The following is a 27,114-nucleotide window of genomic DNA, read 5'->3' as shown; positions in this document are numbered from 1 at the left end:
TGAATATGTCCAGTCAAGGGCCCGTTGGCAACAACTTCTTGTGCGAGATTTTGAATGCTGCATTCAGTTGAGGGTCATTCATCCCTCCTGGTGCTGATTGATTGTCATTCAACCATTCAATTTGTGTCCAGGGAGTTGCAATGCTCAGGGGTCGTAATCCATTAGCTGCTGTGTCCAGGTAGGGGGCGGTGGAGGTGGTGGGTGCGGGGTGGGGGTGGGGGGGGTAGGGTGCAATACTCAAGGCTCCCATTCAAGGGAGGGAATGATCACAAGCTGGTGTTGTGCATGTCAGCACAACGCTAGATCTCTGCTGGTCAGCAGTGAGGACAGTATGTTCAAGGGATAGAGGGATTGTGTACCTGGATGCATTGGGGAATGAGATGAGCGGGCAGCCATGTCTGTGTGAGGCTAGTGATGTTTTTGTGGTGTGGTTGTGGAGGCCAACGATAAGGCCAGCGATGTGTGTGGGGACCAGCGATGAGGCCAGTGATGTATGTGCTGTGTGGTTGGCAGTGATCTGGAAGCTGGGAGATCTTTTCACTATCTCCGAGGGATATGCGCATGCACGGGCTCCCGCTCATCCTGCCGATTTCACGCTCTTTGGCGCAAATAGCAACCCCCCCAATCCACCCCCCAAACCCAAGTATTTAATGATATTCACGACTGGGATCTCTGTATTGCACAGAGTCAGCGATTCGGGTGAGAAGCTGAGCTGAGAATGCAGTTGGTATTTAGAACACTTCTCCCACTTGTTCAGCACTTTTGGGCGAATCGCGGCCATCCTTTCCTGTTACTGTCAGGAATGTACCATAAAATGGCCTCCAGCTCGATAATGTCCGCATCTTCACCATTGTAATTAATAATTTCCGATCGAAAACGTATCAATAGTTTAAATTGTTGCCCATACACGTTACACTTAGGAATATATTGGCCCGATTTTGCAATGGTAAAATTCAGGTACTCACAGTGCTCACGATTAGAATGGAGAACATTCAATAGCAACGTTTGGCATCCGTAAGTGCTTACTTAAAAATTAGAATCTAGACATTTCATTCTATTACAGAACTGTGTGAATTGGAACAGACCTCAAATTGGTAGAAATAGAATGACATTGGTTTAACGTATTTGCCCACACATTTGCATTCAATGTGCAATCAAAATACGGTGCATTCTGTGTCTGAGGGAGGATTCTTCAGCATCAGCGTTAGCTACAACGATTCCCTGGTGATAAAATTATTGAGACATTGCTCATGATAACTGAAAACTGCACTTCAACACCTACCATCCACTTTTCATGTAATTATCTGTCTTCCTCGCGTCACGTAGACAACTGCTGATCATACACATTCTCTTGTACTATATGTTAGTCGGTTTCTTCTCCCCTCAATTTGTGAATAAATAAGCTTGGTCATTGGGAGAAAACTCACGACATAAATATTTAGAAGGCACTGTAGCTTTGTTTTCTTCGAAAAGATACAACAAACTATTCTCACCTCAAATCTCTTCTCCATCCACTTATACGTATTATCAACAAGAAAGAATACGCATTTCCCTTTACTGGACAATTATTGCTGGCATTACTTCTTGTGGTAACTCACTTTGCTGGCAACTTCTGTTCGAATGCAGCACATACATTTTAAAGGACATAACGTGTTCGTAGTACATTCGGCAAATTCTCTTTCCACCGAATTGTCGTTTTGAGTTCATATTCATGCAAAAATGAAGAGACCTTAAACATATCGTACCTGCAGACATTTCCAATAATAGTGGCTTCTTAAAATACGACGGCGGAGTGTATATCAATCATTTACGGATAAGCTACCAAATTATTAGAGCCACTCTGTTTGGCGAGATTTCCAAACTTATTATTATAATTCCACCTGGAACGTTAAAATAATTGCTTTGACAATCATTTAGAAAACTAAAGAAAAGGAGCAGACCTCGACACTTCGAGACTACTCTGCCATTCAATAGGATCATGACGGATTCTCCCTCACTGACATGTTCTTGCCTACACCCATACGGTTTTTCTAATTCATTCGTGGGGCATGGGCGTTGCCAGTTGGCCAGTATTTATTGCATACCCCTAGTTTCCTTCGAGAAGGTGGTGGCGGGCCGCTTTCTTGAATTTCAGTCGATGCGCATTTGACCCACAATGCCGTTAGGAAGGGAATTCCAGGACGTTGACCCAACGACTGCGAAGCAACGGCAAAATGGAGGTCATGATGTTCCCATATATCTGCTGTCCTTGTCCTTCGAGATTGGCGTGCTCATGGGTTTGGAGGGCGCTGACTAAGGATATTTCGTGAATTGCTGCAGTGCATCTTGTAGGTAGTCCGCACTGCTGCTTTTGAGAGTCGGTGCTTGAGGGAGTGGATGCTTGTAAACGTGGTGCTGATCAATCAGGTTGCTTTGTCGTGGATGTTGTCAAGCTTCTTTAGTGATGTTGGAACTGCAACCATCCAGACAAGTGGGGAATATTCCATCACGCTTGTGACTTACGCCTTGCATATGGTGGATAGGATTTTGTGAGCCAGGATGTGAGATACTCGCCACAATATTCCCAGCCTCTAACCGGCTGTTCTTGTCGTTGTATTTATGGGATGACCCCAGTTGAGTTTCCGGTCAATGGCAACATCAAGGATGGTGACAATGGGGAATTCATTGATGGTAACACCATTAAATATCGAGGGGTGGTGGTTAGAATGTCTCATATTGGTGATGGCGATTCCTGGCATTTGTGTGGTGCGAATGTTACTTGCCACTTGTCCGCTCATGCTTAGATATCATCCAGTTTTTTTTCGCATTTGAGCTGCTTCAGTACCTGGGGAGTCGTGAATGGTGCTGAACAGTGTGCAATCTTTGGCGTTTATCTCCACTTCTGATCTTATGATGGAGGAAAGGTAATTGATGAAACAGGTGAAGATGGCTGGGCCTAAGACACCAACCAACCTGATGGACTCCTAGAGAGATATCCTGGAGACGAGATGACTGATCCTCTCAACCACAGCAATCTTCCTATCTACTGAGTATGACTCCAGAGAGTGGAGAACTTACCCCAAATATTTCTAATTTCCGTTTTGCTAGGGCTGTTTGATGCCAGATTGGGTTGAATGCGGCCTTTATATCAAGGAGTGTTACCTCACTTTTGGAACTCAGCTCTTTCGTCCAAGTCTGAAGCAAGGCAAAATGAGCTCCTCATGGCGAAACCTAAACTAGACGTCAATGAGCAGGTTATTGCTGAGCAGATAATGCTTCACAGCAGTGCTGATGATCCCTCCTATCTCTTTGCTGATGATCACAATCAGACTGATTAGGAGGTAATTGGCTGGATCGGATTTCTCCTGCTTTCTGTGTACAGGAGATACCTTAACAACGTTTTTCTTTGTTGGGTAGATGCCAGTGTTGTAACTGTTGGAAGAACTTGGTTAGGGACACGGCAAGTTCTGGAGCACAAGTCTTCAGTACTATTGCTGGAATGTTATAAGGGCCAATTGCCTTTTCAGTACTCAGAGCCTCCAGCAGTTTCTTGATATCACGTGGAGTTAATCGAACAGGCTGGAACCTGGCACCTGAAATGCCTTCCAATGAACGTTAACTGACGAATGTAAAAACGATCCCGTTGTGCATCCACACTTCCCAGTCACCATTTAAATAATTCATTACTTTTTTTTGTTTCTTCAAACTGAAGTGAAAAACTTCACAGTTAACCACGATGCATTTTTTCTGCCATGTGTTTGCCCACTCACTCAGTTTGTATATATCATCTTGAAGTCTCATTGAACCCTCACAACTTTAAATTGCGCCTGCTTTTGTGCCATCAGAAACCTTGGACATTTTACTTTTTATGCCATCATCCAGGTCGTTTGTATATATATCATGAACACCTGGGATCCAAGCACTGATCCTGGCTGTCCCCAACTAGTTACTGCCTGACTGTCGGACATAAACCCATTTAGTCTCATATTATTTTTTTCTATCTGCCAACCAGTTCATTTCTTATGTCCCTATCCCATCTGCTTTAATTTTGTTCACTAACTTGTTATGAAGAGCTATATTAAAAACCTTTTGAAAATTCAAATAAACGGCATAATTGCACACGAAACGTGAATGCTTTTATCTTGCTCAAATAATGAGCTTTGTGTTCAGTTCAGTTCACTGAATGGAATGAAGGCTCTTAAGGTGTGTGCAATTATATTTCACATGTTATTATGAATCACACGCAATATTGGAATATCTCTATAATTTGGGTTACAGCAAAATGCACAAACATAAACTGGTAGTGCATTTGATTTTGCACGATCTCCTTAATTGAGGTGCTACAATATTGCAATGTTACCACTTCTTACTAATAGTTGGTACTGTTGTGCATGGATTAAAATGATGTCCATTTATATTCAACAACCTTGCATTTTTTGGTAACAGTTATTAGTGATAGCTATTCAAAAACAGCAATAGGTGAATTAAGGGTGCATAGAGACACAGTGTCCAGCAGTACTGCTGGTTTCAATTCCGGCCTTGGGTAATTGACTGCGTGGAATTTGTACCGTATGGAATCTCACAACACCAGGTTAGAATCCAACACGTTTATTTGGCAGCACTAGCTTTCGGAACCTCAAGCTCCTCCTCCTTCAAATAAACCTTTTGGACTTTAGACTGGTGTTGTGAGACTTCTTACTGTGCTTACCTTAGTATAACGCCGGCGTCTCCACAGGAAGAAGGGACTTGAGGCTCCGAAAGCTAGTGCTGCCAAATAAACCTGTTGGACTTTAACCTGGTGTTGTGAGATTTCTCACTGTGCTTATCCCAACCCAACGCCGGCATCACTACATCGCGGAATTTGTACGTTCTCTCCACTTCCGCGTTGATTTCCTCTCACAGTCCAAAACTGCTCAGGGTAGGTTATTTGGCCATGCAGACTGTCCCCTTAGCGTCTGGGGTTAGGACTCGGGTGTGTCTGAGTGTGATACTCCGTCGGAGAGTCGATGAAGACTCTATGGGTCGGATGACCAGCTTCTGCATTGTATGATTCTATGATTCTATTCGCTAGTGAAATGTATGTCATCAACAAGACCAATACATATTGATTAAACATAAACCAAAACCATGATTCAATGGTTAGACTAATGATTTTATAAGTTCTTCCCTCATTTCGTATTTGCTGTAAGGAGATATGTTATTATAAATTTTCTAAGTTAGATGATACAGAAATATATTTACTCAATCAATAGTGTGTTTCTGTACACAAATATTTCAAGAACAGCAAAAGTAGCGAATTTTCTTTCATCGGGGAATGTGTTTGTCGATCAAAGTAATTCTGTTGAAAGATTTCTGACATATTCAGCCAGAATCATTAGCAGATATTTTGTCAACGGCATTTAATTAATTGGATACATCGACTGAAATGTGTGCTGTTTGTACGTTATACAATGAATCTGATCAGCACAAATTAAGAAAAAAATCCACTTATGGACCAAAAGAAAATGGAGGACAAGATTTAAAATATGGAGAAATGTGTACACCATATGATAAGGAATCAACATCATATGACAAAAACACTCGCCCTCCCCCAATTTACTAACTGTAACTAAATGACTTTTTAAGATGGCTTGGACATCATGTTTAATATTGCTCCATATTTCCTACTGCAAATTAACTATAAATCGCAGTGCCAACACTATTTTATTCGCTAACAACTATTGTTGCCGTTCAAATACATTCGGCTGAAGTTGGTCTTGAAATCTTGTGAAAAATGGAAGTAGTGATTGAGCTAACCATATAAATAGCTATTCTTGCCATTTTATATCGCCGTTTCTTTTCATTATCAACTGTGGTAAAAGTAAAACATTATCGGGCTGAATACAAAATAACTGTTTAACTGTTGTTATAAATGTGGCAGTCAACCTCAGGCACAATTTAACTGCAACATTTATAAATATGATAGACAATCTTAGAGAAAGGTTTTAAAAAAATCTTGTTTTTCATTACTTTTTTTTAAAGCTCTGAAACAGCTCTTGGACGTATATATTCTAACCGGTAAGGCAGAGAGGAATTATTCCTTTTCGTCTCCTCGTTATTAAACAGCTGGTTGCTTAAATGGTCCATGGTAGGTTCGTATTTTGTGGTGACATCATACCTGAGTTTCATCAGCCCCATAAGCCCAAGTAACTGATGTTAGTTTGACGGACATACTTCATATTATTTCCTAGATATCAAACAACGAGCTTGTTTTTGCACATTGATCCATGATAAATCTTATAGCAAAATATTTATGGTGAATTCACCGGGAATGCTCCTTTCCATTTGTACTTTCATTTTAACTGCTATTGTGTCGCCTTACTTGGAATCACGAGCTTCTATTTTCGTTTGTCAATAACATCACATCATAACAAATGCTTTTGACTCCTGTCGATTTGATTTCCATTTTTTTGAGAATTTGGCCTTTATAAATCGGAGTATCGCGTATAAAAGTTGGAGTGTTATGGTAACGTAATATAAGGCATTGGTGATGCCGAACTTAGAGAATTGTGTACAGTTTTGGTCACCTAGTTACAGGAGGATGTAAATAAGGTTGATAGACTGCAGAGAAGGTTCACAAGGATGTTGCCGGAACTGGAGAAGCTGAGTTACAGAGAGTGATTGGATAGGTTAGGACTTTATTCCCTGGAGCGTAGAAGAATGAAGGGAGATTTGATAGAGGTGTATAAGTTTTTGATGGGTATAGATACAGAGAATGCAAGCAGGCTATTCCCACGGAGGCTAGGGGAGAAAAAAAAAGAGGGCATGGGTTAAGGGTGAAAGGAGAAAAGTTTAAAGAGAATATGGGGGGGGAGGGGGGGGGGGTGCTTCTTCACGCAGGCAGTGGTGGGAGTGTGGAATGAGCTACCGGATAAAGTGGTAAATGCGAGGTCACTTTCAACATTTAAGAAAAGCTTAGACAGGTTTATGGATGAGAGGGGTGTGGAGGGATATGGTTCAAGTGCAGGTCAGTGGGACTAGCCAAAACATGGTTCCGCACAGGCAAGAAGGGCCAAAAGGCTTGTTTCTGAGCTGTAATTTTCTATGGTTCTATGGTTTCTCTGAAATTATTCTAACTGCACATTGTGGGAAAATATAAAAAAAAAGTGAGGAAGTGATAGAAATAGTGGAATATTCTCAAGAACGTAATTGATGTCCAAACTAAATGCTTACTTACGTTTTTTTTTTCAAATTGGCTGCAATGCATTGTATTATTTGGTCTACATACGAACGAACACTTAAAGCAGGAGCAGGGCTAGGTCCCTCTACACCTTGAGCCCTCTCCACATTCAATAATTTCTTGGCGTGTAACTTCAACTTCACTTGTTTCCTTATTTGATAACGTTTATGTGCTTGTTAATGAATAAATTACCTTGCTCTGTCTTTTAACTATTAAAAAATACCACTTTTATTACCCTTTGAAGAAGTGAGTTCCAGAAGCCACTTCCCTCTCTGAGGTAGAAAAAAAAAACTCTCTTGAACAGGCAATCTCTTATTTTTAAGCAGTGGCCCCTTAGTAGGTCTTATGATTCAAGTTGCTGTTTTATTTTAAAATATATTCAGCCTATTTGGATTAATAATGCTCAATTGAATGTTTTTTATTGTATTTTCTGAAGCGGGATTTTTTCAATTCCTCTGCTAAATGTCAATTGTGCACAGTTTATAATATTATCGCAATTTCTAGCTGATCTCCTTTATCCGTGGGATAAATGACGCGTGCCTCACCGGAAGCACACATGGGCCACCTGAAACGATCCCGAGGTATAATTACATTGGATATTTCCAGCAACTATGCATTGCTCATATTTCAAAATATGTTAGGCACATGGAACCCAACAGAAGGTCGAGCCGTAGGGAAAAAAAGTAATACCTTTTAGGAATTGAATACAGTTATGCGAAATTCTAGTATGAAATTCAATAAAGATGTTCGCTCCAGAATCTAGCAAAATGACAATTGTTCGCAAAGTTGTAGTTGCATACGAAGCACCGATTTACTCATGAAATCAATACTAGGTAACCCTGGAGAACTAATTCTCAACATTATTTTCTGCGTGTGAAAGAGGTATTTTGCTCAAGTTTGCACGAAATGTTTACAGGGGAGTAAGGAACAACACGTTCATTCATTCCTCCAACATATTCTTGGAACGTACAACATTAGAGGTGTTTCCGATCAGTATTCTGCCAGTTCACAAATTTGCAGTAAAATCTATGCACCAAGAAGCATGTGCGCGAATATTGCTCAGATTCTAACTTTTTGTGCATACAAGTTTATAGTAATCTCTCTGGATCCAATGACTACATAGTTCGCCAACATTGATTCTCCAAGCTCAGGCTTCATACGTCCTCTTCTATTTTTCAAGTAGCTGCACCAAATTTCGAGTTCAGTGTCTGATCATTTTAGCATGAGCCGTCACGATATTGTATGGGGTGTTTTACTAGTTCATGATCTTGAAGAGTACAAGGTTCGCCTGGAACTCAACCTACTGATTCGAAAATCTAGGATATCAAAGTTCAATGGCGTAAATTTGACTTCATATGCTAGCACACAGCTAAATTTACCTTTTATTCCAATGTTACGAGTATTGGTCATAACCTCCTTAACACTGGGATAGTTCGTTTCAATAAATCAATTTTAGTTTAATTAATTTATTGTCCCTAACACAGGTATTACTTTACTCCATAGAAAAGGAATTAGAGGAGAAAACGAAAGGTAAATATGTGATGGAAGCTGTGATCCCAACTTCTTAATTGGCCTTTGTATTATGAATTTGATAATAATATCCAATTTGCATTCTCGGCGCATAGAATTACCCCCAAATGGCGTGGGTAGACTGCATTCCTTAAAGGTCGTCAATAAACTCGAATGTGAATCCGTGTTACGTACCATGTAGCATTATCAAAAAAATGATGTGTAACTATCCCTATTCTTTGTCGAAATCTGGACACACGTTTGGAGTTCAATGGTTTCTAGAAACTTAGAAATTGACGTTAAGCAGCAGCAAGCATGTCTTCAAAAAGGGAATAATGCTTATAATTGTACATTAATATACATTTAGCAAACTGAAGCATTTGGATATAGAGAAATTTCAGAAACTTTCCCATGTCACGAAACAGATCGTTGTTAACTTACATTATACAACTGGCACTACACTGATACAAAGTTTATACGACTATAAGCAAATATAGATGGGCGCATTTACAGGTTCTGAGTACATTTAGTATATATGAAGCTATAGAACGAGAAAATGTAGAAAAGTTCCAGTGTTGTATGATGATTAGTCAGAAATTTACCTACATTTCTGAACTAGGCATGTGACGTTTATCTGCTGCCAGAAAAGAGGGAACTGCCCAAAATAAGGTAGTTTGTTTTACTTGAAGCCCCAGGTGAGTTCAGGAACAGCAGCAAAAAACAATGAAGAACAATGAAAATCACTGCTCGGGAATAGGACTTTGGGCTCTTCCATCCTCCACCGACCATGCTATCCGTCTGAATTAAAACATCCTCGCTTTCCGGGGACCATATTCCTCGACTCCCATCCTATTTATGTGCATGTCGAGAATCTCTTTAACGTCACTATCGTATATGTTTCCACTACCTCCCCCGACGGCGACTTCCAGGCACCCACCACCCTCATATATATATATATATATATATATATACAAAATTGCCTCGTTCATCTCCTTTAAACTTTGTCCCTCACACCTTAAATCTATGCCTTCTAGCAGTTGATTGTACCGTCCTGTGAAAAAAAAAACTTCTGACTATCTACTGTGCCCTTGCCCCTCATAATCGTGTAGACTTCTATCAGGTCGCCCCTCAACCTCCGCTATTCCAGTTAGGACAAACCAAGTTTCTCCAACATCTCCTCATAATAAATGTCCTCCATACCAGACAACACTCTAGTATTTTATTTTCGTACCCTATCCAAAGCTTCTACATACGTCTGATAGCATGGCAACCACAATAGAATACTATATTTGAAGTGCAGCCTAAATAAGATACTATAAAGCTTCATCAAGTTCAACACATTTAAAATTGATGCCCCACCCAATGAAGACAACCATGCTGTCTGCCTTCTTGCGATGTGGAAATGTCGGCGTTGGAGTTGAGTGGACATAAGAAGTCTCACAACACCCGGTTAAAGTCCAACAGTTTTATTTGGACTCACAAGCTTTCGGAGAACTGCTCCTTCATCAAGTGAATGGAATGGTAGATTTCACAAACACAGTATGTATGGGCAAATACACAATTGCAAGGTAATGGTTGGAATCCGATTCTTTTGAGGTAATCAAATATTTACAGTTACGGGCAGTGTGAGTGTAGAGAGGGATAGTCACAGGTTAAAAACAAGTTGTGAATAGTCTCAAGCCAGGTCAGTTAGTAGGAATTTGCAGGCTCAGGCCAAATGGTGTTGGTTACATACAGTGTGACATGAACTCAAGATCCCAGTTCAGGCCGCCTTCACAGAACTTGGCTATCAGTTTCTGCTCAGCGATTCTGCATTGTGGCGTATCTTGAAGGCTGCCTTGGAGAATGCTTACCCGAAATTTGGAGGCTCATTGCCCTTGACTGCTGAAGTGTTCCCCGACTGGAAGGGAGCACTCCTGCACGGTAGCACAGTGGTTAGCACTGCTGCTTCACAGCTCCAGGGTCCTGAGTTCGATTCCCGGCTCGGGTCACTGTTTGTGTGGAGTTTGCACGTTCTCCTCGTGTCTGCGTGGGTTTCCTCCCGGTACTCCGGTTCCCTCCCACGCTCCAAAGATGTGCGGGTTAGGTTGATTGGCCATGCTAAGAAATTGTCCCTTAGTGTCCAGGGATGTGTGGATTAGTGGGTATAATGTGTAGGGATATGGATGAAGGGCCTGGGTAGGATTGTGTTCAGTGCAGACTCGATGGGCTGAAGGGCCTTTTTCTGCTCTGTAGGGTTCTATGATTCTATGATTCTGCATGGCTATTGTCACATGGCCTCTTTTCATCTGTTTTCATAGCGTCGGCATGGTTTCGCCAATGTACCACGCTCTGAGACAACATTGCCTCCAGCGTATGAGGTAGACAACGTTGGCCGAGTCACATGAGTATGTACTGTGTACCTGGTTGTTGGTGTCCTCATGTGTGATGATGATGTGGATGTTGCTGATCCGGCACTCTTGCAGAGATTGCCATGGCAGGACTGTGTGGTGTCTTGGTCGTGCTCTCCTGAAGTTTGGTTAGTTTGCTGCAAACAATGGCCTGTTTGAGGTTATGTGGCTGTTTGAAGGCAATTAGTGAGGTGTGGGGATGGACTTGGTGAGATTTATTACATTTTCCAATATGCGTCTCTCCTCGTGAACACGTGTTGCAGTTATTTTGAAACTTCTCTTAACACTGCTCTCGCTTTTTAGTGTCAAAGATAAAACTATTTTAATTCCAATCTTTCCTATGGGTTCAAAATATGCTATGGATAACACATGTCAAGTTTCTCCAACATTGAATGCTCTGCACTGCCTGAGTGACATCCTGCCTGTTCCCAAATTGTTGCTTGGGATTCAGTTTGCACTTGAACTGCTGGAAGAGACCGTGATATGGTGGAAATTAGGCAGTTTACATATGATTTAAAAAAAATCCAACATGGATATTCCCCTCAGATAACAAGCCAAATACATGCTTGAATTTTCCTAATTCGAGATCGTTCGTTGTAAAGCAAAGCTCCAATTACATTGAGAAGGTGAAACTTGATCTGCATAACTTCCCGCGTTCAGCAATTAAGTGTTCCGCAGACAAGCATTAGAATATATGTTGATATTTTCGAGCAGCGGGCAATGGAGTCACAGTTTAAAAGAAAATCTTTACTCCACTTGGAAAGTCATTCCTATGAACTACGCAGCGAAGCCACGGCAATGGAATATGCACATTGAAATCGATAACCTTTGTACTTTCTTCCTCTTGATAGAGTGTGCGAGCGGTACAATATCTACTTCAACAACTGGGACAAGTCAAGGCAAGAATTCAGCTTCTTTTCTTAATCCTCATATTTTTTATGTCAACTGGTTCATGATGCAACAGGTCCGTTTTGTCTTATAAAGTAAATACTGAAATGAAAGCAGATATATTTGAACGTTTTATAGTTACAGAATGTTATATAAGAGTAGTTGTTGCACAACTTACACGATTATAGTATTTGCCCTCGATCCTAATCGATATTAGCAATTGCAAAGACCTACGCCTTTCGGAGCTGTAAACATATTACATAACAAAAAAAACTTCGCGAGCTGTAAGGTATGATTTGCAAATAATAAAATATAGAGGAAAGACAGTCTAAAGTGATAGTATTCGGGGTGGAGTTATTTTACCTTTTAACCAATGCAATATCCACCAGGGGCAACATCTTATTTTCACATTCACAGAAATGATTCTTAAAACCAAGGCAGTCACATATAACATATTTTCCAGATCAGATTCAGTAGTTGCTGCATTATTGTTTTACTGCACAGGCAAACACTTATGCGGATATAACCTGATAATGTCTTTAACCCTGCAATAGCATTTGTTACTTTGTACTTTGCACACAATGTGCTCGTTCTTTATTATATCGAAACTGATTAGCTCTTTAATTGCAGAGTGTGGAATTTGAAGCAGTTATGGCAATTGATGAGCATTTGACATGAGACTGACATAAGTTGTTTAAAACCTGGAGCCTTTCGGCTGTGCAGTGAGTTAAGGGTTGGTCTGAGAACTAGATCCATTCTACAGACTAGATCCGATATATTGTAAGATCGTTGGATTTAAAAATTCATTTCTGATAGGATTAATATTTGCAATTGTGATACCATGAATGGCCACAGTAAAATATGTTGTAAAATTTTCCTATATCGTTTGTGATTTTTATGCCTAATTTCACTCCTGAAAATGTTGTCTCTTTCGGAACACAATGCCAAATATCCCAACATCCCAGGATCAGCGAAATTTCTGTCTATCATTTTAATTCCCGTAATATCTTCAAGTGCGATTCAATCATCGCTTTTTTTTTCATTCAGAGAACCTATTACGAATTTGCGCAATCTGTCCACAGAGCAAAACATTCAGTGTACCGATACTTTCTGGTCAAGTTGTTCTGTAAAATTCCGAAAGCCAATATCAATTTTATTAAATATTGTGCGTGCAGCTGTCAGTAATAAACGAGCTGCAACACTAAAGAGGCCAACCAAGCTGTAGAATAATTTCTGTTCCATGTTATCAGCCTTTAGACGCAAGTACGAAGATCCTCTTAACGTTTCGGTTTTGTTCTGCACCTGTCAGGATGTTTCAATGTTCCAACATTTGGACATAATTTAACTTTCAGAAACAGGTGCCAATAAAAAGTTGTGTATCGTCTCAAACTAAAATCACCACCTGCAGTTGTGCTATCCCGAATTTTCCTGTTCGGATCAAACGTGGGAATTGAATATCCATACAATTTTACTTGCTTGTAATAAAGTCTTCTGCACGTAAAGATCAACCATTTCTGAATATCTTGAGTTATTTTATCTTTATAATCATGATATTTCAATATGTTTGCTTTGTATAACCAAGTTTCACGAGTCCTCTATCGATTCTAATTGTCACTACTTATAAATTGTTCAGCTTTTTCAACCTTTTATGTGTTTGGTAGCTATTTGGTTATTATGGCTGCTCCAGTTGATTTTCTACGAATTAATAGCCGCAAGAATAGAGGTAGTCCATATTCAAAGTATTTTTTTATGATGGAGCTCATCTGTTTCATCGGATTGATTTGCTCCTCAAATATTCCTACAATATTGATGTTAATGGTAAATAAAAACCAATCGCCATTGTTTCTGGATTTAGAGCACACACATTACAATGATTACTTTATATTAAAGAAGACAAGTTCGGAGAAATATAATTATGCATGCTATCACATTTCACCTTCCAGACCTGGATGATTGCAAGAAAAAGCTACAAGAAGCACGTAAGGGTGACAAACATATGGTTTGCAACTGCACAAGACAAAAAAAAATCCCCAAAGCATTCTTATTCTGATAATTTGCAATAAAAATAAGAAGGTTGCGTATGATTAATAGCCAAGAGAACATCTTGGCTATTCCATCATCGTAGAGATTTTGCCACCCCCCCCCCCCCCCCCAAATTCCCCACCCCGGCTGATTGCTTAGTATTCCCAAAATATCTTGCACCTATAACAGATTTACACCCTTTAGGACACTTCGGATGAGGTTGCATGTTTGAGGTACACTTACGTTCTTCATACTGTTTGTACTACCGTCCAACTTCTGACAACTGAAAAATGGAGGTTGATTGTAATCGAAGTTAAAACATCGATGGCGGGGTAGGGGAGGAGGTAAGAACATAAGAAATAGGAGCACGAATAGGCCATCTAGCCCCTCGAGCCCTCCCCACCATTCAATAAGATCATGGCTGATCTGAAGTGGATCAGTTCCACTTTCCCGCTTTCTCCCCATAACCCTTAATTCCCCTGTCTGTCAAAAACCTATCTACCCGTGACTTAAATATATTTAGCGAGGTAGCCGTCACCACGTCAACGGGCAGAGAATTCCAGAGATTTACCACCCTATGAGTGAAGAAGTTCCTCCTCAACTCCGTTCTAAACTGCTCCCCCCCTCCACGAATCTTGAGGCTGTGCCCTCTAGTCCTGCTATCCTTTCTGAGCGGGAAGAATCTCTCTACCTCTACCCTATCCACCCCCTTCATTATCTTATACGTCTCTATAAGATTTTCCCCTCATCCTTCTAAACTCCAACGAGTACAGACCCAGTCTATTCAGTCTCTCTTCATAGTCCAACCCCCTCATCTCCGGTATCAGCCTAGTGAACCTCCTCTGCACTCCCTCCAACGCCAAAATATCCTTGCGCAAGTGCGCCCACCAAGACTGCACGCAGTACTCCAGCTGCGGCCTCACCAGTGCCCTGTACAGCTGCAGCAAGATCTCCTTGCTTTTATAGTCGATCCCCCTCGCTATAAAGGCCAGCATTCCATTCGCCTTCTTGATCACCTGCTGCACCTGCAGACTGGGTTTTTACGACTCATGCACAAGGACCCCCAGGTCCCTCTTCACCGTAGCATGCTGCAGCTTTTCGCCCTTTAAATAGTAATCCCTCCTACTATTATTTCTGCCAAAGTGGATAACCTCACACTTGCTAACATTGTACTCCAACTGTCAGGTCCTCGCCCACTCGCTCAGCCTATCCAGATCCCTCTGCAGACTTTCCACACCCTCCGCACAATTTGCTTTTCCACTGATCTTTGTGTCATCAGCAAATTTCGTTGCCCTACACTCAGCCCCCTCCTCCAGATCATCTATGTCATATATATCACATATATATATATATATGACATATGTATGGGACGCATTTATGACTCCTGTTATGCAATTTGTCCTCCCCTCTTTCCATTGAATATTCATTTCTTTTAAATGCCCTCTGATGCCATGACGCAAACAAAAATCAAATGCTCCAAAATGGGGATATTTGAAATCAAAACACACTTAGCAGATCAGGCAGCGTTTGATAAGAGAAAAGCACAGTTAACTTTTCATTGTAATGCTTTAAACTGCACGATATTAGGCTTAAATAGCCAAGTAAACTACTGTTATTGACAGGGATCAGCCGAAACCGGGGGAAGTATCTTTTAAGAATAAATTGCCACACACAATGGGTGGGTATCAGCTTTGGGTGGGGTGGCACGACGATTCAGTGATTAGCACTGCAGCCTCACAACGCCAGGGAACCGAGTTCAATTCCTGGCTTGAGTCACTGCTTGTGTCGAGTTTGCACGTTCTCCGCGTGTCTGCGTAGGTTTGCTCCGGGTGCTCCCAGTTTCCTCCCACAGTCCGAAAGACGTGATAGTTAGGTGCATTGGCCCAAGCAGGCGCCAGAGTGTGGCGACTAGGGCAATTTCTCAGTAACTTCATTACTGCGTTAATGTGTAAGCCTTACTGGTGACTAATAGATACAGTTCAACGTTTTTTTACTGAAAAATGGAATAGGACTTTGCTGACTTTGCTGATTCAGCCAATGTTCCAGTACCACGCACCCGATATACCTTGCCCTCAATATCAGAGTTTATTCCAGTTGAAACAGCGAAGAAAAAGTGTTCCCCCGCCCCTCCCTCTGCTTCGTTGCTCCCTCTGAATGTGTGTACGTTGCTTCCTAAGAAGATTTAATAGTATGTATGTCATTGTGTTGATATGGCAATTTGCAAATGTCTGAGCAATATAGAGACAAAACTGAAGCATGACTAGACCATTCAGAACCTCAAGCCTGCTAGGCCATTCATTTTTATTATGGCTGAGCATATAATTTAATATCCTGATCTCGTTTTCGCCCCACATCACTTGATTCCTTCAGTCCCAATAGATATATCTAAGTGATTCTTAAAATAACACGTAGTAGATTAGTGCTATCGGAGTGGACAATTGCAGGGGCATCTGCTACAAGAAGAAATGCAGTTTGCACAACAATAACATTAGCGTAACTGAAAAAAAAGTGTTCTGCGTTCGTAGTCTACGGCCAAGTATTGGAAAATAAAATGCACACTTTAGAATGTCCCAGTAGTTAAATCTCCAAGGTCCTTTGAAGATTGCAGGCATGATATGGAATTGCCGGTGCGCACCTGCACAGTCGCTTTTCAGCAGGCATTATGATCACTAGGCATTCCTGAAAATTTCAGGGAAGGATTTGAAAGGTTCATTGAACTCCCCTGTCCATTAAGCAATCAAAAAACGGTTTTTTGTAGGATCCCGTTTCTTTACAACCTTCAGCAATAACTGATTTTTTTTTAATGCAAAACTTGTGAGAATTACATGAAAGACGAGGGAAAAGCGTTCATGGACATCATGTATTCCTCTGACATTTTATCCCAGATAATGTTCCGTGAGTTTCTGAAACAGTTGTTAGGCATTGCAGCAATGCTCACTTCCAGAGAAAATGTTTATCTTAGAAGCCCATTAGTGTGGCACGGTGGCACAGTGGTTAACACTGCTGCCCCACAGAGCCAAGGACCCAGGTTTGATTCCCAACTTGGGTGATTGTCTATGCAAAGTCTGCACGTTCTTCCGGAATTTGTGTGGATTTTCCAGGGTGCTCCTGTTTTCTCCCACAGTCCGAAAGACACGCTAGTTAGGTGCATTGATCATGCTAAATCCTCCCTCACTGTCCCATAACAGGCACGAAGTGTGGCGGCTAGGCTACTTTTTACACTAATTTCATTGCTGTATTAATGTAAACCTATTTGTGACACTTAAGGTTAACGTGCCGGTTCAGACGGCAGTTAGGAAGGCGAAGGCAAATGGAATGCGAGCATTCAAATCGAAAGGGCTAGAATACAAAAGCAGGGATGTGTGTCTGAGCCTGTAAGGCTCTGGTCAGACCCCATTAGGTGTATTGTGAGCAGTTTTGTGTCCCATATTTAAAGAATGATATGCTGGCCTTAAAAAGAGTGCAGTGGAGGTTCACAACTATGACCTTTGGTACGAAGAACTTGTCGAATGAGGAAAGGGTGAGAACTCTGGATCTGTATTCATTAGAGTTTAGAAGGATGAGGGGGTTCTTACTGAAACTTTTTCAGCATGCTGCGAGGCCTGTATAGAGTAGACTTGGAGAGGATGTTTCTATTAGTAGGAAAAACTCGAACCAGATGGCACAACCTCAGGCTAAAGAGACGATATTTTTTTAAACCGAGATGAGGAGGAATTTCTTCAGCCAGAGAGTGATGAATCTGTGGAACTCTTTGCCGCAGAAGGCTGTGGAGACCAGGTTATTGAGTGACTTTAAGACAGAGGTAGACCGATTCTTGATTAATAAGGGAATCAGGGGCTATGGGGAACATGCAAGAGAATGAGGATGAGAAAAAAAAAGATCAACCATGATTGAATGGCGGAGCGGACTCGATGGACCGAGTGGCCTAATCCTGCTCCTATGTCTTACGGTCTTATGGTCTAATAATTGAATAAACTAGTGCGAATGAATCAGATAACCAGGTCATGAAAACATAATCTCTGGCAGCCCTGTGGCAATATCCCTGTTTTTTTTTTCTGCTACTATAAACAATAGCAAGGGATCCAAAATTTTGCAAGTTTTACCAAACTAAAAATATTTTAGAGATCGGGGAGTTTGACAGGATGGCTGATTGTCAGAAATACAATCTATAGTTTGGAGCGTTAGGCAACATCTCGTTGGTGATATTGCTGAAAATAGACAAAAAATGATATAGTTGTTCTATCTGAAAAGGCTGAACAGTTTCAACTCCAGGGGTTTATTTTGTCTTTTCAGCATTATCAAGTTCTAAAGTGTCAGATTAGCCAAACCACATATACCACCACCGTTTGTCGAAAATATTGCGTTGCCGTTTCAATACAGCTTCATCATCATTAAATACACATTTTGGAACAAGTACAATGGATCCCCTGTAGAACGTGTTTCAAAACATTTATGGCATAAGCGGTCTTTAATTTTTCAGTCAAAAAACTAATATGCTGTTATGCACTTCTTTTCAATGCAACCTAAAAGAAAGAGGTAAGCACTGAAGGGAACGTAAAGTGGCTTACTTGGTCATTTTATTGCAAACGTCAAATGTATTGATTTTATTTTTATTTAAATATATTGTATTGTTCAAATAAATTGTTTTATTGAGTTAGAAAGGCACACTATAATCGATATTTCTGTTTCGTATATAAAGTATATGTTGTGTAGCTAGGCGCATGACAATAGAGAAAAAACGACGCTATATTGTGTTTAATTGCAATACATATTTCACAGCGAAGACTCCCAAGAGAAATACTCCAACATCCATATTTATAGCCATGTACGATATAATGGTTGATACATCTGATGTATAGATGGAGTTCGCTGAAATAATATCATTATCAGAGTCAAATTCTTTAAGATGCTTGCCACTCACTCAGCCAGGCGTGAACTTTAGCATCATTTGCAGAGCATAATTGCGTTCCACGTTTCATCATAATCGCTAAAAGTCCGTTCACAGCTTCTTTCGTAATCACTTCCTGTTTAAACCCGGAGGCTTACTTACTCTACTGATATACACAAACCGCTGCCGAATCGGAATCACCACCTCCTTCATATGCTATGTATAATCTTGATGGAAGCAGATTTTTTTCATCTACAGCAGAGCAGTTGTGCAACAGATTTAACTATTAATTCGCAGGTAAAGATTTGCATTAGCTTGGAAAGAACAATTGGCATGAAATATAAAACATTGTTCTGCTTTCAGAGATCAAAACATTACAAAATGCTTCAACTATGGCTACAGGTGAGGAAAACGTTTCAATTGTTCACTGATTTCATGATTCAGTATGGATATTCTAATTGTGGTAATGAAAGCAGCCTGTTGTTTACCATACGTGTTAACACATTTTGCTTGATTATATTGAATGCCTCGAAAAGAACAATTCAGCTCAATTCAGTATTAATTGAAGCAACATTGAACAGAATAACATTGAGAATAACTGGAGAGAGATTAACGAGATTTGCGTCCCTTGATACATGAATCATAAACAAACAGGTTATGCAGTTGCAGCAAATGATTCGGAAAGCAATTGGAAATTTGTCTTCCATTGCAAGGGAATGTGACGTGCAAATAGGATAATAATTCCCGAGTAAAACAGAACATGAGTATTGCTGAAAAAAAAAGACATGCCATTTTGCACTCAACAGGACGGGTGAATAAACGTCGATTTTCAACGGGAACAATGGGCATTGCATGAGAAAAGAGGCGTTGACTGGTTAGCAGGTTGGATGTGCTGGTTCAAATACTGCTATTTTGAATTCATCAGTAAGCTACCGTTCCTTATGTTTTGGCATAGTCATAACGTGCACCATCAGGACCTCGCCCTTTGCTTTCATGAAACTAACGTTTGCGTAAGTCTATTTGCCGCTACAGGAACATGTAACTGAAATTCATACAAACAGATTGATAGTCATAATTTGGGTAACACAATCTGCTTCGTTCAGCAAATGCTGTCCAGTAAAAATCGCATTTGATATTTAAACGTGTTGTTAGGCAGTGTATTCCAGGATTTCGAATATTTCAGCAATGAAATAATTCTAGCTCAGCACATCGTGTGATGAGTAGAGCAAGCTAATCGTCCAGAAATCGCATGTGCTTGTTGCTTTTCCGTTCTAGGTGTTGGTGACAGAGTGATTTCAAAGACCCCATGATGATTTCTTCCGAAGATAGATTTAGATGATGCATGTAGCAGCGATGCTACACCTGCGGAAGAGGGACTTAATGTGAATATGGTGAATTGGAAATCGAACACGCAGAATTCGTGTTCCTAAGTGGTACCGATTGTATCCTTCTTTTTCACTGTAGTTGCTGTCGTCGAAAAACTGAGTGTTTGATGACAGAATCACAGAATATTTACGGTGTAGCAGCCCCATTGGGTCTCTGTCTTTGGACGAGCTCACTAAATAAACACTGTGGCATAGAGCCATTCCTCTGACATTTCTCGGTACCTCTGCACACTTGTTTTATTCAAACCATAATCTAATGCTCCCTTGAATGTCTTAATTGAACTTTTCTCCTCTACGTTTTTAAGGAATGCATTCCACGCGAGACCAAATGTTTCTTTTTGATTCTTACATCACAATTGGTTCATTAGCAATTTAGTTTGAACAACTGCCCTCTAATAATTTCTCTTTATCCACTCTGGCCACCCCACTCCACATCCACGATCTTGAATATCTTATGAAATATGTTCTCTCTTCTCCTCTCCAAAGTCCTAACCTATCCAATCTATCTTCATAACAAACGCTCATCATCCCTGCTAGCATTCTAATGAACTTTTTCTGCATTCTAGAACAAAATATTTCATTTCACATTGAGGAAGCCAGAGAACCCAGACGGAGCACACACATTATATGCTACGTATTTGTCCACTTCACGAAGTTCTCTTACGTCCATCTGGGACCTTCCCCCAGTCCGAAAAAAAATCTATTAACTATTACTGTCCGTCTCATTGTATTCACTGAGTGTGCATTTGAGTTGCTTTGGCGCCATTAAAGCATGCGGTCTAGTTTTCTCACAAGTAATTTGTTTGGCACTTTATCATGTGACGGCACGGTGGCACAGTTGTTAGCATTCCTCCCTCACAGCTCTAGGGTCCTGGATTGGATTTCGGGCTTGGGTGACTGTCTGTGTGGAGTTTGTACATTCTCCCTGTGTCTGTGTGTGCTCCGTCAGGGTTCTCTGGCTTCCTCAAACAATCCCAGCACTGTAGGGTTTCTCTGAATGCCTTTTCGGAAGTCCATGCTCACCACGTCAGCAGTATTACCCTTCCCATTTCTTCCTGTTACCTCCCCACAATACTCCAGTAGTTTCAGTCCCATCTTATACAATCTATCCTCATCAATCAAGTTTATCACTCCTCGAGGCATTCTAGTGAACCTTTTCCCTATTCTACACAGAAAAAAACATCATTTTCCCTTTACGAATCTAAAGGAAATAACATTTATCCAGTGACCAATACTTACATTCTGAAAAAGAAACCTAGAAAGCCTTCCTACTATTGACAATAAACCTCTAATTGCTCGGACTAGGCTTACACTATTTTCTGAACAACAGGACAACATTCTCAGTTCTGTCCTTCGTCACCTCCACTGAGTCCTGAGAGGAGTGGGAAATTATGCAATGTGTCCCTGCATTTTCTATTTTAACTTTAATATCCTTGAATGTATCCCATTTATTCTGGATATCTTGTCAAAATTAAATGAAGAGAGCCTACGCAACAATTTCTCCACGTCAATTTTGAACCTTTCAATGGACAGAACTTTTTCGTCCATCGCCGTATCTGAGTCAAATTTAACTTATTATCAGTGGTTGTGGAGTCATGAGTGAGTGTTAAGCCGTTGAGTTATTCTCTTATCTATATCTTGGATCTCGTATCATCTGGTGAATGGTGAATAATCTAAGTTTAATTTTGAGACCCTGTCAATGATACTTCTATTGAATGCTAAAGGGTTGCGTTCAGATCGCCTGTCGTTTCAGAAATCCATTTGTTGTTACTTTGGTGGCTCATATGTTATTTATTTGGCCAAAATTGGATGTTGTCCATATCTTTCTGTTTGATGGCAGCTAACATTCATTTATCTAAGAAGGTAAGTACAACAGTGTTTTTGCCGAAGGAAAGAATTGGAGGAAAGGCACTCTCCTGATTGTTAGCTGCACTACTTGGACACAGATAAATGGCTATGATCCTTTAAGTAAGGCAAAGCATCATAATTATGATTGTTCCATACGTAATGACATTGTACGTTCAAACATCTTTGCTGTATCAACATCATTCCGATCATTTTATAGTTGGAAATTATGAAGGTGATTTTCCAGTGTTGCCCTAACAGTGCAATGTCGTATGCAGAGGTTATGAAGACATCGTCATTGCTTGCCATAAAACTCAGGTATCTCTAAGGCTTGACTTAATATATGGGAAACTACAGTAGCAGAACACAAGTTTCTCACAATGACCATACGTAACAAAGCAACACTTAATTCATCATCGTTAACATCCCAGGTTGAGTATTGGCCAGAAAGTTCTATTGAATAACCATTTAGATGCTTTGCTTCACATGCAGATAAGTGGCTGGCAGTTCTGTGATTAGCATCTCATCTCTCGACTTCAGAAAGCCTCTGTACCATCTAAAGCATATGTGAGCAGAAAGCTGATGGATATTTTTACACCTGGATTGAAGGTGTGAACGCGAGCAAGACACGTCAATCCTGGAAACAAGCAAGACTGTGCTACATATTTAATTGGTAACCCGGTCAGTATTAAGAACATTGATTTATTCTACATCATCCCATCATGCTTTCTCGTCTATTTAAAATGATCAAGAGTTGATGATATGAGAGTAATTTCAAACCTGCAACACCCAAACCTGAAAATAAGATACACCTTTGAATACCTAGAAACTATCCGTCTCTGTTTGAAAAAAAACCCAGAAACCCTTCTTCCGCCACCTTTTCAGCAAGAGAGTTCCAAAATCTCAGCACCTCCCAATGGAAAAAAAACACCTCATTTACGTTTCAAATGGACAATTAAAACACAAACAACTCCTTTCTGTGGATTCGCCCACAAGAGTAACCATCCTCTCCACATTCACGCTCTCAGGGCTCCGAAAATCATACGCCAGTTGCCTCACACTCTTCTAAACTTCAGTGCACACAAGATTAGTTGGTGCAACTTTTCATCTTACGACAACACAGCCGCCCCAGGAATTAGTCTTGGGAATGTACTCTGAGCTGCCTTCAGCGCATTTGTATCCTTTCTTACATGTCTTGATTAATATCGGGGATAACACTCCAACTATGGTCTTTCCCTAACCTATTGGACTTTAACCTGGTGTTGTGAAACTTCCTACTTTCTCTAGCGCTGCAGGCGTGAAGGATAGCAATCCTAATTCTGAAATCAATTCCACTCATAATAAATGATACCTTGCTTTCCCAATTCCTCGCTGAGATTTCGTACAAGCCACCTTTGACATATGCATTAAGATACCTTAGAACTCTTCAACCTCTAGCAATCTAGATAATATGTTTATTTTAATTCTTAACGTGAAACTGAAAAACAAAACAAAACGCGCTTCTCACGTTATAACACAATTTTCAGATCTTTGCTCACTTATGTAACTTATCTCTAAATTCGTGCAGCCTCCTTATGTTCTCCAGACAATTGACTTCTCCAATTATCATTCTGTCATCAGCAAATTTTCTAATCATCTCTTCAATCCCTTCACCCAAGCCATTAGTATAATTTCTGAGCTCCTGAGGTTAGCAACACTTAACCTATAGCTCTGTACTGATCAAATCTTAAATTAGACCTATTTATGTCTTTTTTCGGCTTACTGTTAGCCAGACATTTTTCTATAAACGCTAACCCATTATAACACGAAAGAAAATGTTCATTAATGTCCCAAGTAGCTTACATTAACACGGCAATGAAGTTACTGTGAAAATTCCTTAGTTGCCATACTCCAGCGCTTGTTCATGTACATTGAGGGAGAATTTGGCATGGTCAATGCACCTAATCAGCACGACTTTCAGATTGTGGGAGGAAATCGGAACACCCGGAGGAAACCCGCACAGACAAGGGGAGAACGTGCAGACTCCGAATAGACAGTGACTCAAGCCAGGAATTGAACCCGGTCCCTGGCGCTGTGAGGTAGCAGTGCTAATCATTGTGCCACCGTGGCGCCCAAACTTCTATTTTCCTCAATAACCTTGGATGTGGAACTTCATTAGGAACTTTCTTGAAATCTAGCCACAGTACTTCTGTTGGTTCCACAATTATCACTGGTACAGAATTTAAACAGGTTTCGTAAATATGGCTTGCCATTCAAAGACCCATGTTGCGTCTCTCCGATCATCCTGGCATTATCCAAATGCCCTACTAGAGCTTAACTGTAGCTTCTATTTTTTTTTCACTATTGCATGAGTTATGTTGTCTTGTTTATTGCTTTCTGTCTCCTTTCCCCTTTATATTATGTACTTACATTTGCTGTCTTCCAATGAAATTTCACACTATCACATCTGGAAAGCTTTGGAGCATTAAAGCCAAAGTACCCACTATCTCACTAAATACTTATTTATAAGTATTTAAAATACTTAAAATCTGTCGTGAACTGGGACTTGTCAATTTGCATTTCCACCAACTTAATCAATACTACTTCTTTTGTGACTGCAATTTTCCCGAATTCCTCTCTTCCATTTCGTGGTTTGTCGCTGCTACTGTGATCTTGATTCTAGCCTCAGTAGTGAATACAGATGCACAATACCCGTCCATTTCATCTGTCTGCTCTTTGTTTCCCAGGAACAATTCTCCATCCTCATTTGATTTGCTAACTTGTTTCTTTTCTCCACGTGCATAAAAGTTATTGCTCTTTGTTTTGTACACCTGGCTTTCTTTCTGTCATGCTCTAATTGGACTTCCTTACTAATCCTTCATTTGTTGCTTCTTGTATTCTGGCCAATGTATGTCTGGCTGTGCATGATGTTTGATTTTTCGTCAAGATTGATACTATATTTAACTTCCGTGGTTAACGTTGGATGCTGAGGCCATTCTTGGATTTTCTCCACGCTCGTGTTATTGCATCCATTCTGTGCATTCATAAATTCCCCCTTAAATGTCTACTGCTGCATTGCTATTGAGCTACTCTTTAACTTGAACTGCAAATTCGCTTGAGCCAGCTATGTCTTTATCCCCTCATAATTGAATTGATTTAAACGCATAACCCACCTCTCTTCCTCATACTTAATGTCACATTCAATCATACTATCGTCGCTTCTGCCGTGGGCTAGCTTCACTATGGGATAATTAATTACATTAACTTCTTTGCATAGTAAAGGTGCAGTGCAGCATGCTCTCTGGTTAGCTTCAGAACATGCACTTCCAAGAAACTACCGACACAATTCAATGAACTTCAATGAACTCTAAATCTAGGTTGCCGTCAACCACCTAACGTTTCCAGCGTATATCCAAATTAAAGTCTTTCCGACAATTTACGGTCGTTTCTTCCAGATATGTTTCATCCGCCCATCTGCTCACTGCTATGGGGACTGTACACGTCTCCTACAGCTGCTTTCTAGTAAAGTGAAAACTGTGTTTCCCACTTGGAAATGCACTGGAGCAGCTCGGCACCAGTCCTTAGATGAAATCTCAAAAATCTCCGACATCTCCTAATTCGAAAAAAAATCACTCAGATGCATGTGAGCAGCAGAATCTGTAAGAACTTATTCAAATTACAATCTATCCACACTAGGCGACATATTGCCATTCTTTCAATGTCACTGGTTTAAAACAATATAGCAACTGCGTCTAGCGAATTTTGCGCACTCAGCAATTATAAGTTCATATTTTCATAGAAACATAGAACATAGAACAGTACAGCACGGTACAGACCCTTAGGCCCTCGATGTTGTGCCGAATTATGTCCAAACCCAAGATCAAGCTATCCTATTCCCTATCATTCTGGTGTGCTCCATGTGTCTATCCAATAACCGCTTGAAAGTTTGTAAAGTGTCCGACTACACTATCAAGCAGGCGGTGTATTCCACACCCCAACCACTCTCTGAGTAAAAAAATCTACCTCAGAAATCCCTCTTATATCTCCCACCATGAACCTTATATTTATGCCCCCTAGTAGCAGCTACATCCAGCTGAGGATATAGTTTTTGCACGTCCACTCTATCCAACCCCCTCATCGTCTTATAAGTCTGTATTAAGTCGCCTCTCATCCTCCTCTGCTCTAAAGAGAAAAGCCCCAGCTCCCTCAACCTTTCCTCATAAGACCTGCCCTCTAAACCAGGCAGCATCTTGGGAAATCCCCTCTGCCTCTCTCCAAAGCTTCCACATCCTTCTGATAGTGAGCTGACCAGAACTTCACACAATATTTCAAATATGGTCTCACCAAGGTTCGGGTATAGTTGCAGCATAACCCCACGGCTCTTAAACTCAAACTCCCTGTCAATAAACGCTAACACAACATAAGCCTTCTTCACGGCTCTATCCACTTGAGTGGCAACCTTCAGAGATCTGTGGATATGAACCCCAAGGTCTTTCTGTTCCTCCACATTCCTCAGATCCCTGCTGTTGACCCTGTAATCCGCAGTCAAGTCTGTCCTAATAAAATGAATCACCTCACACTTATCACAAATAGTAGAGGACCCAGCACTGATCCATGTGGTACATTGCTGGTAACTGGGCTCTAGTCTGAAAATTTTCTCTCCACCACCACCCTCTGTCTTCTATGAGACAGCCAATTACTTATCCAATCGGCCAAATCTCCTTCCATCCCACACCTCCTTGCTTTCTTCATGAGCCTACCATGGTGAACCTTATGAAACAACTTACTAAACGCATGTATACGACATTCAGTGCTCTACCTCATAAGATATAGGAGCAGAATTGGGCCATTCCGCCCATCGATCCACTCCGCCATTCGATTATGGCTGATATGCTCCTCATCCCCATCTTCCTGCCTTCCTGCATAACCCTTCAAGCCATTACCAATTACAAATCCGGCTAACTACTCCTTAAATTAACCCACTGTCCCAGCACCACCACACTTGGAGTA

This window comes from Carcharhinus amblyrhynchos, chromosome 9 (assembly GCF_965287045.1).
Source record: "Carcharhinus amblyrhynchos chromosome 9, sCarAmb.v2.hapA, whole genome shotgun sequence".
NCBI lineage: Eukaryota > Metazoa > Chordata > Chondrichthyes > Carcharhiniformes > Carcharhinidae > Carcharhinus > Carcharhinus amblyrhynchos.
This window is presented reverse-complemented; position numbering follows the sequence as displayed.